Source organism: Bufo bufo, chromosome 7 (genome assembly GCF_905171765.1).
Source record: "Bufo bufo chromosome 7, aBufBuf1.1, whole genome shotgun sequence".
NCBI classification, from domain to species: domain Eukaryota; kingdom Metazoa; phylum Chordata; class Amphibia; order Anura; family Bufonidae; genus Bufo; species Bufo bufo.
Window position 1 is genome coordinate 85,695,901 of NC_053395.1, and position 12,490 is coordinate 85,708,390.

Consider the following 12,490-nt stretch of genomic DNA (forward strand, 5'->3'; position numbering starts at 1 on the left):
AAAGAATATAAAAATAAAAACATTATCAGTTGAGTTATTCCTATATTCTGAAAACATGATTCCCAAATCATTCTGTGAAAGTACTAGTGATCAGAAGTGTATACAGCTTAATGTATGTTGAGTTTATAGTTTATACTGTACCACTAGATGTTCTGTGTACGGAGTACTGCACGATACACTGAAGAAACGGTGAATGACTTGTTATCCCCAGTGCATATACACAAAGATGTTTCTAAGGAGGAATTAGTACACCTGTAGCAGAAGAGAACATGACCTTGATCATTTCAAAAGACAGCAGGAATAATTGTTTTACTTGAGGTAACTGCACTAGGAAACAAGGGATCATTTGACAGGAACTTCTTCCATATAGGCCTCATCCTGTCCTAGCACTCAAAGACGACTCCTGAACCGCATCCACCTTCATGCCTCATAATGGCCACATTGTATACAAGCTGGTACATGGCCCACACAACTTCTTAATCTGCCTTAAAACTGGTTGGTCTTGTTACCAAACATGAATTGTTGAAAGAGCTCTCCTAATGACGGCTTGAGGGTATGTAGGGTATTTACACACCTTCACAGCATACGCTATTCACATCCGTAAACTGTCACAAGTCACTTCCCAACACCTTCTTATACATGGATTTCCTTGGATTGCAACATGGAAGGCTCACTTTTACATTATTTTATTTCGTGAACAAAGCCACAGCGGGATATAATACAATGACATTGCCACATTTTATGTAAGAAAATAGAAGCTACAAACCACAACCAAACCAAACCCTAGAAAGAGGGGGAAGCGGATCCGGGGGGTCCCATGGGGTGTAGAAGCAGAGAGAGGAAAAGTTAAGAGCCAGGGAGGGGAGAGAAAGCTCTGCAAGTGGGTGGAGATGAGAACGAGAGCTTAAGTAAACAGAACAACCTCTAGGATGATTTCTAGAGGTGAAATGATACAGCACTGACCCCAGGAGATGGTATAGGATATTAACTAATGCATACATTCACTAGTCAAAGGCTATTGGTTCCCACTGTAGCATATCAATAAATGTATAAAGGCATACAAACATACAAATAATCTTTATTAGGTATAAATATTTAACACAAAAAAACACTCCCCAAAAAAGAGTGCTTAAAAATGTTGGGTATGCAGCAAATCCATATAAATATATTATTATACCACCTACTGAAGGATAATTACTCTGTGAGCACTGGGTCTAAAGTATATAATCCCACTATGACTATGACAACTGACTTGTGTGGTTCCAAGTATACATAAAATACCACTCTATAGAGCAATCTATTGGTATGTACTGTAGATCACAAATATGACTAGAATATATTATAGTCTAGTCTGATGAAATGTGCCTGTCTTTAGGCTAGAATTGCCCACTAAACCACAGTGATCTATGCCAGATCATACAGAAAGGTCGTGGGGCTGTGCTAATGGAGACCTCATACAAGAGCTGCTGCTCATTATCCACATCCCCACCTTCCACTTCATGTCTCCTCATGAACTCCATTCCTACAGAGATTTAGCTAAAGGCCTTATCAGGTGTATTCAGGATCATAATCCCTGACAAGCAAAGCAAAGAGGAGGATGAGGCAGCTCTTTACCTCAGTGTTGTGAAGTAACTTGTCCTGCTGTGTGATAAGGACAGGTTTTATGTATACTAATAGGACGGCAGCCATTTTATATCTCCTAATGCTTGCACCCTAGACAAAACGAGCCATTATATCTAATGAAAGGTATTTAAGTATTGTCATTTTCTTCATTCCCAGAGATCCTCTTTAACTGCAAGATCAGACTACACCGAGCCTGTAACTATGTAAACCCCTAGGTCTGCATACGAGCTGCAGACACAAAATGGCTCTATATTTTTTAATTAAAACTATAATATACTTCAGTTTTCAGACATAAGCAATAAAAGAAAAAAGTTGGAAAGAGGTTCACAGTCAAGACTTCCCTTTACAAATGCACCCTTTTATGCAAGTAAAATAGATTAGTGACAGATGAATTCTTTTTTCTCTTTCACCACTTGGTTCATTTACCCGGGCTATCACACTCACATGTGAACATGCACATTTGTGGTGCTAGAGATGAAAAAAGCCGACATAACGGAGCTTGATGTGAAATGTGGACATTCTTCTGTCTTGTACATGAACTATAACCGTACATGAGACAGCATTATGTCAGGGCATCATAATCTGCGGAACTATATTTACCCTCCCCTTCCCATGCCTTCAGCTCTTGTCTGGCATCATTTTACACATCAAACACGTGTTTGTTTACTAGTCAGGAAAAACTGGAAGAAAACGCTGCCCTGTGAAGACCGATAAGACTTCACAAATCGCTGTTCATGACAATGAGAGTTATCCATGAGTTACCAATTCTCACTGATCACTGTGGTCCTGACCAGGTCCATATCTCATGATGGTTCCCTATAGATCATATTTAGAATTCTCTGAAAAAAATATGGGGTCATTTATTAAGACCAGCGTTTTAGATGCCGCTCTTAATACCCCTGCGCTGGAGCTTGAGGTACCTAAGTTATGTAGAGGCGCCTGTCTCTACATAACTTAAGCACATCACCCGCCGGCACCCAGCAGCCTTAAATCTACACCAGCTCCCTTGCTGGCGTATATTTAGATAGTTTTCTATGCCTAAAACTGGCATAGAAAATGATAAATGAGAAGGGCCTGCCCACCCATAACATGCCCCTTTTTTTGTAGAACTGCCGTACGTGGTGTGGAATAGAAAGAAGTCCCAGATTCGCACGCAAATCCCGTTTGCGGCAGAATCTGCGACACATATACGCCAAAAAGTGGCGTAACTCTAATCATAAATGACCCCCATAGTTTCTACCCAGACTCCAAAAACATCCTTGGGTGGTGGCTGCAGCGACTAGTAAGTGAGTAGGGTTTCATGAAAGTTGAGGGACTGGTGTGCCTACTAGGGAACTAAAGGGCTCTTGAGACTACTGGAGAAGTGGGGGGAAATTTTGTAACTACTGTTGATACTATTAGGTAAGTTGGTGGCAATTTTGACAGTTCAGCGGGTCTGTTGAAAATACTAGGTAAATGGTGGGTTCAATGACAACTGGAGAAGTAGAGGTCTTACTGTAACTACTAGGAAAGTGGAGGGGATATTTTGTAATTACTCAGAAAGGGGTGTCTGCTGCAACTATGAGGCAAGTAGGGGAGGTTCTGTAACTACTCTGACAGTGGAGGCCTGCTGTGACTACTGGAGAAGTGAGGCTGCTGGGAATACTTGACAGTGGAGGCCTGCTGTGACTACTGGAGAAGTGAGGCTGCTGGGAATACTGGAGAAGCAGACGGGTGGGAATGGCAGGGTTGCTGAGATTTGTAGGTAAGCAGGGGACGGTCTTCCTATGACAAATGTCTTAAATATGTATATACATATAAATATACATATTTATGAATGGCCAAACAACTGGACCAGTCTGCAACAAATCTCTATCAGCTCTCTAGGACCTACCGTTCTTGAGATATTCAGAAAAAAAGCAAATATGGCACCATCACATAAAGCCTATTGGCCAATAGAAACTTGAAGGTCTTCAGTCTTCACCTCACTGGCATACACAGTTTTAAACCAGGTTTCCAAACAACCCAGCCATTTTTCTTCACCTTTATAGGGATGCTGTGGACGTCACTATTATGGTGGAACTGTCAATGTCACTGTTAGGGGAACACTATAGATGTCACTGTTATGGGGCTTTGTGGATACTACTGTTATGGGGTCACTGTGGATGTCACTGTTATGGGGTCGCTGTGGAGGTCACAGTTATGGGGCACTGTGGATGTGACTGTTATGGGGGCACTGTGGATGACACTGTTATGGGAGCACTGTGTGACATTGTTATGGAAGCACTGTGGATGTCACTGTTATGGGGGCGCTGTGGATGTGACTGTCATGGGAGCACTGTGGATGACACTGTTATGGGAGCACTGTGGATGTGACTGTAATGGGGACACTGTGGATGACACTGTTATGGGAGCACTGTGGATGTGACTGTTATAGGAGCACTGTGGATGTGACTGTAATAGGGGCACTGTGGATGACACTGTTATGGGGACACTGCGGATGTGACTGTTATGGGAGCACTATGGATGTCACTGTTAACATTGACACTCTGGATATCTTGTAACCACATACACAAATAGAAAAGACCCGTGTGAAGCCAGGGAATTCTGCTAGTAAGGTATAATTGTTGTAGTGCTACAATGTATAGTTTATTATTGTCAGGGAACAGAGATTTGAGACATATTTATAGATAAATTGTTCCTATCATGGGGAATACACTTCTGGGATTGTTCCCTTGGTGATGAGTGTTCCAGTACAGATAAGAAAAGGATATCTGTTGTATGATGCCCAAATCTTTATGGCTATGACCAGCGGAAATACCCTCCACCTCATCCAGCAGCCACAGTGTAGGTTTCCGTAGTTTGACATAATATAGGAGAAATGTCCAGTTTAATGCATTACACAGTTCAGTTTCGATATTAACTATGCCACCATCTGCCTTGGAAGTGGAAAGGGTTATTAGCGCTGAATAGCACATATCCTACAAACAATATCCCGCCATTCATGTCAGATGTGTCACTGTCAGCACCAAAAGGACTAATCCCATTAAACAACCACATGATGTAACCAATGATGACAAGGACACAAAATCATGGTGCCTTTCCAAGAAGACCACACAAGCCCGGCCATGTGAAAGGAAAACAAGACGTGGAAGCTTGCGGTTATAAAAAACGGTTACATAGTAGTCGCATTCTGTGCTGCTTATGTCATGTGTTTTATTTAGGTTCTCAGCTTGTCTTTCCCAGAGAAACCATATTCTTCAAAGACTATCATTAGATAGGATTGTGTATCCTGTCCTAGACAGTGACCTCTGCAGTCATCACAACATAATGTGGAGAGGTATGACAGCGATGTCTAGGACATTCATAGAGATGGCGTCTGTGGAGACTCAGGTCACATGAACAAGTATTAAATAACCCACATAGCAAGACTCCGGGGTCACCCACAAACCATGTCCTCAGTATATAGGGAGTGACAGTTTTATACGTGGATTACAAGCTCTGACTCCGTTACTGAAAAGAAAGGTATTTATTAACCCCTTAAGGACACAGCCTTTTTACACCTTAGGACCAGGCCATTTTTTGAAAATCTGACCAGAGTCCCTTTAAGTGCTGATAACTTTAAAACGCTTTGACTTATCCAGGCCGTTCTGAGATTGTTTTTTCGTCACATATTGTACTTCATGACACTGGTAAAATGAAGTCAAAAAAATTATTTTTTTTGCACCAAAAAATACCTAATTTAACAAAAAATTTGGAAAAATTTGCAAATTTCAAAGTTTCAGTTTCTCTACTTCTGTAATACATAGTAATACCCCCAAAAATTGTGATGACTTTACATTCCCCATATGTCTACTTCATGTTAGAATTGATTTGGGAATGATATTTTATTTTTTGGGGATGTTATAAGGCTTAGAAGTTTAGAAGCAAATCTTGAAATTTTTCAGAAATTTACAAAAACTCAATTTTTAGGGACCCGTTCAGGTCTCAAGTCACTTTGCGAGGCTTACATTATAGAAACCACCCAAAAATGACCCCATCTAAGAAACTACACCCCTCAAGGTATTCAAAACTGATTTTGCATACGTTGTTAACCCTTTAGGTGTTGCACAAGAGTTATTGGCAAATGGGGAGGAAATTTGAGAATTTCATTTTTTTGTCTAATTTTTCATTTTAACCCATTTTTTCCACTAACAAATCAAGGGTTAACAGCCAAACAAGACTGTATCTTTATTGCCCTGACTCTGCCGTTTACAGAAACACCCAATATGTGGCCGTAAACTACTGTACGGCCACACAGCGGGGCGTAGAGTGAAAGGTGCGCCGTATGGTTTTTGGAGGGCTGATTTTTATGGACTGGTTTATTTACACCATGTCCCATTTGAAGCCCCCTGATGCACCCCTAGAGTAGAAACTCCCTAAAAGTGACCCCATCTAAGAAACTACACCCCTCAAGCTATTCAAAACTGATTTTACATACATCGTTAACCCTTTAGGTGTTGCACAGGAGTTATTGGCAAATGGCGATGAAATTTGAGAATTTCATTTTTTTGCCTAATTTTCCATTTTAACCCATTTTTTCCACTAACAAAGCAAGGGTTAACAGCCAAACAAGACTGTATCTTTATTGCCCTGACTCTGCTGTTTACAGAAACACCCCATATGTGGCCGTAAACTACTGTACGGGCACACAGCGGGGCGTAGAGTGAAAGGTGCGCCGTTTGGTTTTTGGAGGGCTGATTTTGCTGGACTGTTTTTTTGGCACCATGTCCCATTTGAAGCCCCCCTGATGCACCCCTGGAGTAGAAACTCCATAAAAGTGACCCCATCTAAGAAACTACACCCCTCAAGGTATTCAAAACTGATTTTACAAACGTTGTTAACCCTTTAGGTGTTGCACAAGATTTAATGGAAAATAGAGATACAATTTCAAAATTTCACTTTTTTGGCAGATTTTCCATTTTAATATTTTTTTTCCAGTTACAAAGCAAGGGTTAACAGCCAAACAAAACTCATTATTTATGGCCCTGATTCTGTAGTTTACAGAAACACCCCATATGTGGTCGTAAACTGCTGTACGGGCACACGGCAGGGCGCAGAAGGAAAGGAACGCCATACGGTTTTTGGAAGGCAGATTTTGCTGGACAGTTTTTTTTTACACCATGTCCCATTTGAAGCCCCCCTGATGCACCCCTAGAGTAGAAACTCCAAAAAAGTGACCCCATTTTAGAAACTACGGGATAGGGTGGCAGTTTTGTTGGTACTAGTTTAGGGTACATATGATTTTTGGTTGCTCTATATTACACTTTTTGTGCGGCAAGGTAACAAGAAATAGATTTTTTGGCACGTTTTTATTTTTTGTTATTGACAACATTCATCTGACAGGTTAGATCATGTGGTAATTTTATAGAGCAGGTTGTCACGGACGTGGCGATACCTAATATGTATACTATTTTTTTTATTTATGTAAGTTTTACACAATGATTTCATTTTTAAAACAAAAAAAATGTTTTAGTGTCTCCATAGTCTAAGAGCCATAGTTTTTTCAGTTTTTGGGCGATTATCTTAAGTAGGGTCTCATTTTTTGCGGGATGAAATGACGGTTTGATTGGCATCTATTTTGGGGTGCATATGACTTTTTGATTGCTTGCTATTACACTTTTTGTGACGTAAGATGACAAAAAATGGCTTTTTTTACACCGTTTTTATTTTAATTTTTTTACGGTGGTCATCTGAGGGGTTAGATCATGTGATATTTTTATAGAGCCGGTCGATACGGACGCGGCGATACCTAATATGTATACTTTTTTTTTTATTTATGTAAGTTTTACACAATGATTTCATTTTTGAAACAAAAAAAATCATGTTTTAGTGTTTCCATAGTCTAAGAGCCATAGTTTTTTCAGTTTTTGGGCGATTATCTTGGGTAGGGTATGATTTTTGCGGGATGAGATGACGGTTTGATTGGTACTATTTTGGCGTACATGCGACTTTTTTGATCACTTTTATTACCTTTTTTGGGAAGTAAGGTGGGCAAAATTTCAATTTCATCATAGTTTTTTATTTTTTATTTTTATGGCGTTCACCGTTCGGGTAAAGTAACATAACCGTTTTATAGATCAGGTCGTTACGGACGCGGCGATACCAAACATGTGTAGGGAATTTTATTTTTTTCATTTTTAATCAGTGATAAATGTGTTTTTTGATTTTTACTTTTTTTTCACTTTTTTTAACTTTTTTTTTGACCCAGACCCACTTGGTTCTTGAAGATCCAGTGGGTCTGATGTCTGTATAATACAGTACAGTACAATATATATTGTTCTGTACTGTATTTTACTTACACTGAACAGATCTATGCTTTCAGCACAGATCTGTTCAGCACCATGGACAGCAGGACGCCTGAGAGGCGTCCTGTTGCCATGGGAACCTTCCCCGTCTGCTCAGAACTGCGCAGACGGGGAAGGGTAAGCACAGGGCTGAGGGGGGCTCTCTGGGGGCTCTCTCCCTCTCCCATCGGGGGGCTGCAAAGGCACAGCAGCCCCCCGATGGGAGAGGGAGGGAGCTCCCTGCGCTGTTAACCTTTTCCATACAGCGGTCCGTACGGACCGCTGTATGGAAAGGGTTAACGGCTGACATCGCATCGCAGATGTCAGCCGTTTATACCAGGGTGCCAGCAATGTGCTGGCACCCTGGTATACCCACTAGAAACCAACGATTATACAAGGGGAGGCGGGCGGGGGATCGCGATCCCGCCTGCCGCACCGCCCGCCTCCCGCACCGCCCGCACTGCCCGCAACCCTCCCCCTGCACCTCCCACCGGGCTAAAATCACTCGGGGGGTGCAGGGGGAGGGATACAGATCTATTTTAGGAATACTAAAGTTTCTGATCCCCGCGGTCAGGGACCGCAGGGATCAGAAACTGCAGAAATCGCAGCAAACCGCAGGTCTGAATTGACCTGCGGTTTGCCGCGATCGCCGACATGGGGGGGTCACGGGACCCCCCGGCGCATTTAGCCTAGGTGCCTGCTCGATGATTTGAGCAGGCACCGGGTTCCGATCACTGCCGGCCGGGCGGCAGTGATCGGAACAACACATGACGTACCGGTACGTCATGTGTCCTTAAGTACCAGGACATCATGACGTACCGGTACGTCATGTGTCCTTAAGAGGTTAAAGGGCATCTGTCCCCAGATTTGTACCTATGAAACCTATCTCTGACCTGTTACGTGTGCGCTTGGCAGCTGAAGGCATCTGTGTTGGTCCCATGTTCATATGTTCCCACATTGCTGAGAAAAATTGCATTTTAATATATGCAAAAGAGCCTCTAGGAGAAACGGGGGCTTTGCAATTACACCTAGAGCAGGGGTGCACAACGTTTCCTGGTTGGGGGCCACATTGCCAGACTGAACCAATGACGAGGGCCGAAATTAAAATTTAAAGGTGTATTAACAGAACTATTGTACTTATGGCATATTAAACACACATTGTATACCAATAATGTCTAGTTACACTTCCAGTGGCCCCCGGGCCGCAGGTTGTGCACCCCTGACCTAGAGGCTCAGCTCTCTCTGCACCTGCCACACCCTCTTCACTTTGATTGATAAGGCCAGGCATTATGATGATTACACTGCCTGGCACTGTCAATAAAAGTGCAGAAAGCAGAGCCTCTAGGTGTAATGGCAACGCCCCCGTTGCTCCTAGAGGCTCATTTGCATATAGTAAAACATTATTTTTCTCAGCAATGTGGGCACATATGAACATGAGACCAACACAGATGTCTTCAGCTGCCAAGTGCACATGTAACAGGTCAGCCATTTTTATAGGTACAGATCTGCTGACAGATGCCCTTTAGTAATTCTCCAGACCATAGCAGAAAATACAGCTATTGCCAGAGCAGAAGCACCTATCCCAGCCCCAATGGTTCCCACTGATTTAGGGATCAATAGGAGACTTCTAGCAGTGGTTGATGTGGCTCACACAGGGAACCTTGTAGGTGAAAATGTGGGTATGAGACGACTGCTCTGGAAAATAACTGTATTTTAAGCTTTTGTCTAGAATATCACTTTAGGATTCAGAAGTGCCCGAGTGTAAGGCTACTTTCACACTGGCGTTTCTGGGTCCGCTTGTGAGATCCGTTTCAGGGCTCTCACAAGCGGCCCAAAAAGGATCAGTTCAGCCCCAATGCATTCTGAATAGATAAGGATCCGTTCAGAATGCATCAGTTTGCCTCCGTTCAGCCTCCATTCCGCTCTGGAGGCGGACACCAAAACGCTGCTTGCAGCGTTTTGATGTCCCTCTGACGAAACTGAGCCAAACGGATCCGTCCTGACTTACAATTTTTTATTTTTTTTTCATGGTAATGCAAACGGATCAGTTCTGAACAGATACAAGCGTTTGCATTATAGGTGCGGATCCGTCTGTGCAGATACCAGACGGATCCGCACCTAAACGCAGGTGTGAAAGTAGCCTTATCACATGAATAACACGTTTCGGCTCTCTACATTTCACAATGGTCTCAAGTCTCTTTACATTTTATCTGCGTTCTTTTAATTGCTGACAACTAGTAAAGTAACCGTGCAGGGCTTTGTGATAACTTTGAGATCTTAAGAATCTGTAGCAAATCCACTACTAATGCTGCAGCAGAAATTCAGGCCTGTGTGACCGTACCCTATATTATATTTCAAAAACACATTGTCTAATGTTGTCCACCAAAAGGTTGATCTGCCATATTGGGTTTGTCAGCTAGTCACATGTATGTCGTGCCGTGGCTAACTGAGGACGACCGTTTACCACTATGCACCGTGGGACACATTTATTAGGACTGGAGTTTCAGACTAAGTTATGTAGAGGTGCCGGCCTCTACATAGCTTCAGCATATCCACCGCCGATTCTAAATGTTCTTGTCTTACATTTAGACCATTTTGTATGCTAAACCAGGAGTAGAAAATGATGAATGAGATGGGCATACCGGCCCATCCTCTTCCCTGCCCTTTTCTAGACCTGCTGCAACATGGCCTGTGACAGAATCTGCGCCAGATATACGCCACAAAAGTGATGTATATTTGGTCATAAATGTCTCCTGTATTCCTCCTACATTTAGCAGACAAGCATAAATGTCCATTAATGGGTCATTGACATAAAAACATACATCCTGGTTACATACTTTCTTTGGAGGAACACTGATATCCCACAATAAACTCCATAACGCACTAGAACAGCATATGGCAACTTGTGGTCGATAGTCCTGGTTGACACGACGTGCACTGAGTAATTGGTATGTGAGGCATTACAAGACACAAGCTCTTGAAACGCCTAGCTAAACAGTATACCAAATCACAACACATCTGCTCCTGATCCCATCAGCTGTCGACAGTGAACTGAAAAGGACCTTGCCTGGTCTGATGGGCCCAGGTTTCTGGAGTTACAAGCATTTAGGAAGATCAGGATGTGGCACAAGTAGCTCAAGGCCATAGACCCAGTTTGGGTTATTGTGCTCACAAGGAGCCCTTGTGAACTGTACAAGAAAGTGGAGGAAGTTCAAAGGGCATTAAACCTGTCAACCACGTAATCTCTTGCTATTATGATGAATATTATATTCAATATGAGTAATGTGCTACACCCAAAAAGTTATTAAGTCATTAGCATGCCGTGTCAGTGGTGGATATTTGGTCTATTCATTCTATGAGGATTTGGTATGGGGTTGAATATCTTGGTAGTATCATTCTACATGCTCAGGCTGGTAGTATGTTGCATAGTGTTTAAAACTCAAAATGACAGGTTGCGTAGGTCGCAAGTGGTGAAACTACACTTTATAGGAGGTTTCCAGAGTCTAGATAATGATGATCTATCCTCAGGATAACTCATCAATATCAGATCGGTGGGGACATCAAATACCAGGTCAAGTGACCACCACATGACCACCACACGACCACCTCACAATATACAGAGCTGTCTCGTTATGGCTTCATGAGTTGTTTCTGATGCTGGCAGCTGCTGGAAACAGCTGATAAGTGGGTGTCAGGTAGGGTTTGTGATGCACGATATAAAATTTTTTGATTTCGGTACCATAAAAAAGTATTGTGATACTCGATACCATTCAATACCACACAGAAAATAAAATACCAAAAAAGCCGCGTACATTCCGCATTTTATGTAACGTCCGGCCCATAATCGAATAGTCCTATCCTATTTATTGGGGGTACAACGTGACAAAAAAATTGAGAATGCCACAGTTTTTATTTTTATTTTTTTCTGCTATGATGTTCACCCCATAGGAGATATTTTTTTTATATTTTAATAGTTTGGACTTTTTGGACAAGGCGATATGTAATATGTTTATTTATGTAAAATTGGGAAAGGGGGTGATTTATACTTAATAATTTTTTCTTTTACTCTTTTTTTTTACAACTATTTCCCCCCTTAGAGGCTAGAACCTGGGATCTTTTAATCCCTTGTCATAATCACCCTAATAGAGATCTATTAGGGTGAATAGGACTTCACACTCTCCCTGCAGCCCTGATCACAGCTCCCTGGCATAGAGGTTGGCTATGTGATTCTGCCGCCGGCACCCGCCTCCTTATTTGAAGTAAACGTTAGTTATCTACCCTCCCCTCCTCTTCCCCTCTCTCCTGTCATTGGTGGCAGCGGCACAGTGGGGAGGGAGAGACTCCTTCTCGCCTGTGCTGCTGAGGAGAACATGGCGCGCACTGAGAGCAGCACGTGCCATGTTCTGTGATACTAGGCTGTGCAGTAGCGCAGCCTAGTATCAGTAAAAGGCAAATCCTGGTATCAAATCGATACCAGTACAAAAGTATAGATTGGGTATCGATAATTCAATACTGGGTGCAACCCTAGTGTCACAACCAGACAGCTGAGAGGCTCTGACAGG

General features: G+C 42.4%; 1 protein-coding gene across 3 annotated transcripts in view; it reads right to left on the minus strand.

Annotated features, from left to right (window-relative positions):
* The window catches only part of RHBDF1 (rhomboid 5 homolog 1), a 161,564-nt gene that overhangs the window by 85,796 nt on the left and 63,278 nt on the right, over window positions 1-12,490 (minus strand). Inside the window, exons 1-2 of one of the 3 annotated variants that reach the window (XM_040440306.1) lie at window positions 8,072-8,075; window positions 5,703-5,706 (exon numbers count right to left, since the gene is read on the minus strand). The exons of the other annotated variants lie outside the window; for them this stretch is intronic. The gene's annotated coding sequence lies outside the window, so the exon portion shown is untranslated. Of the gene's footprint in view, window positions 1-5,702; window positions 5,707-8,071; window positions 8,076-12,490 lie in introns of those variants that run through there. 3 annotated transcript variants of the gene reach the window in all.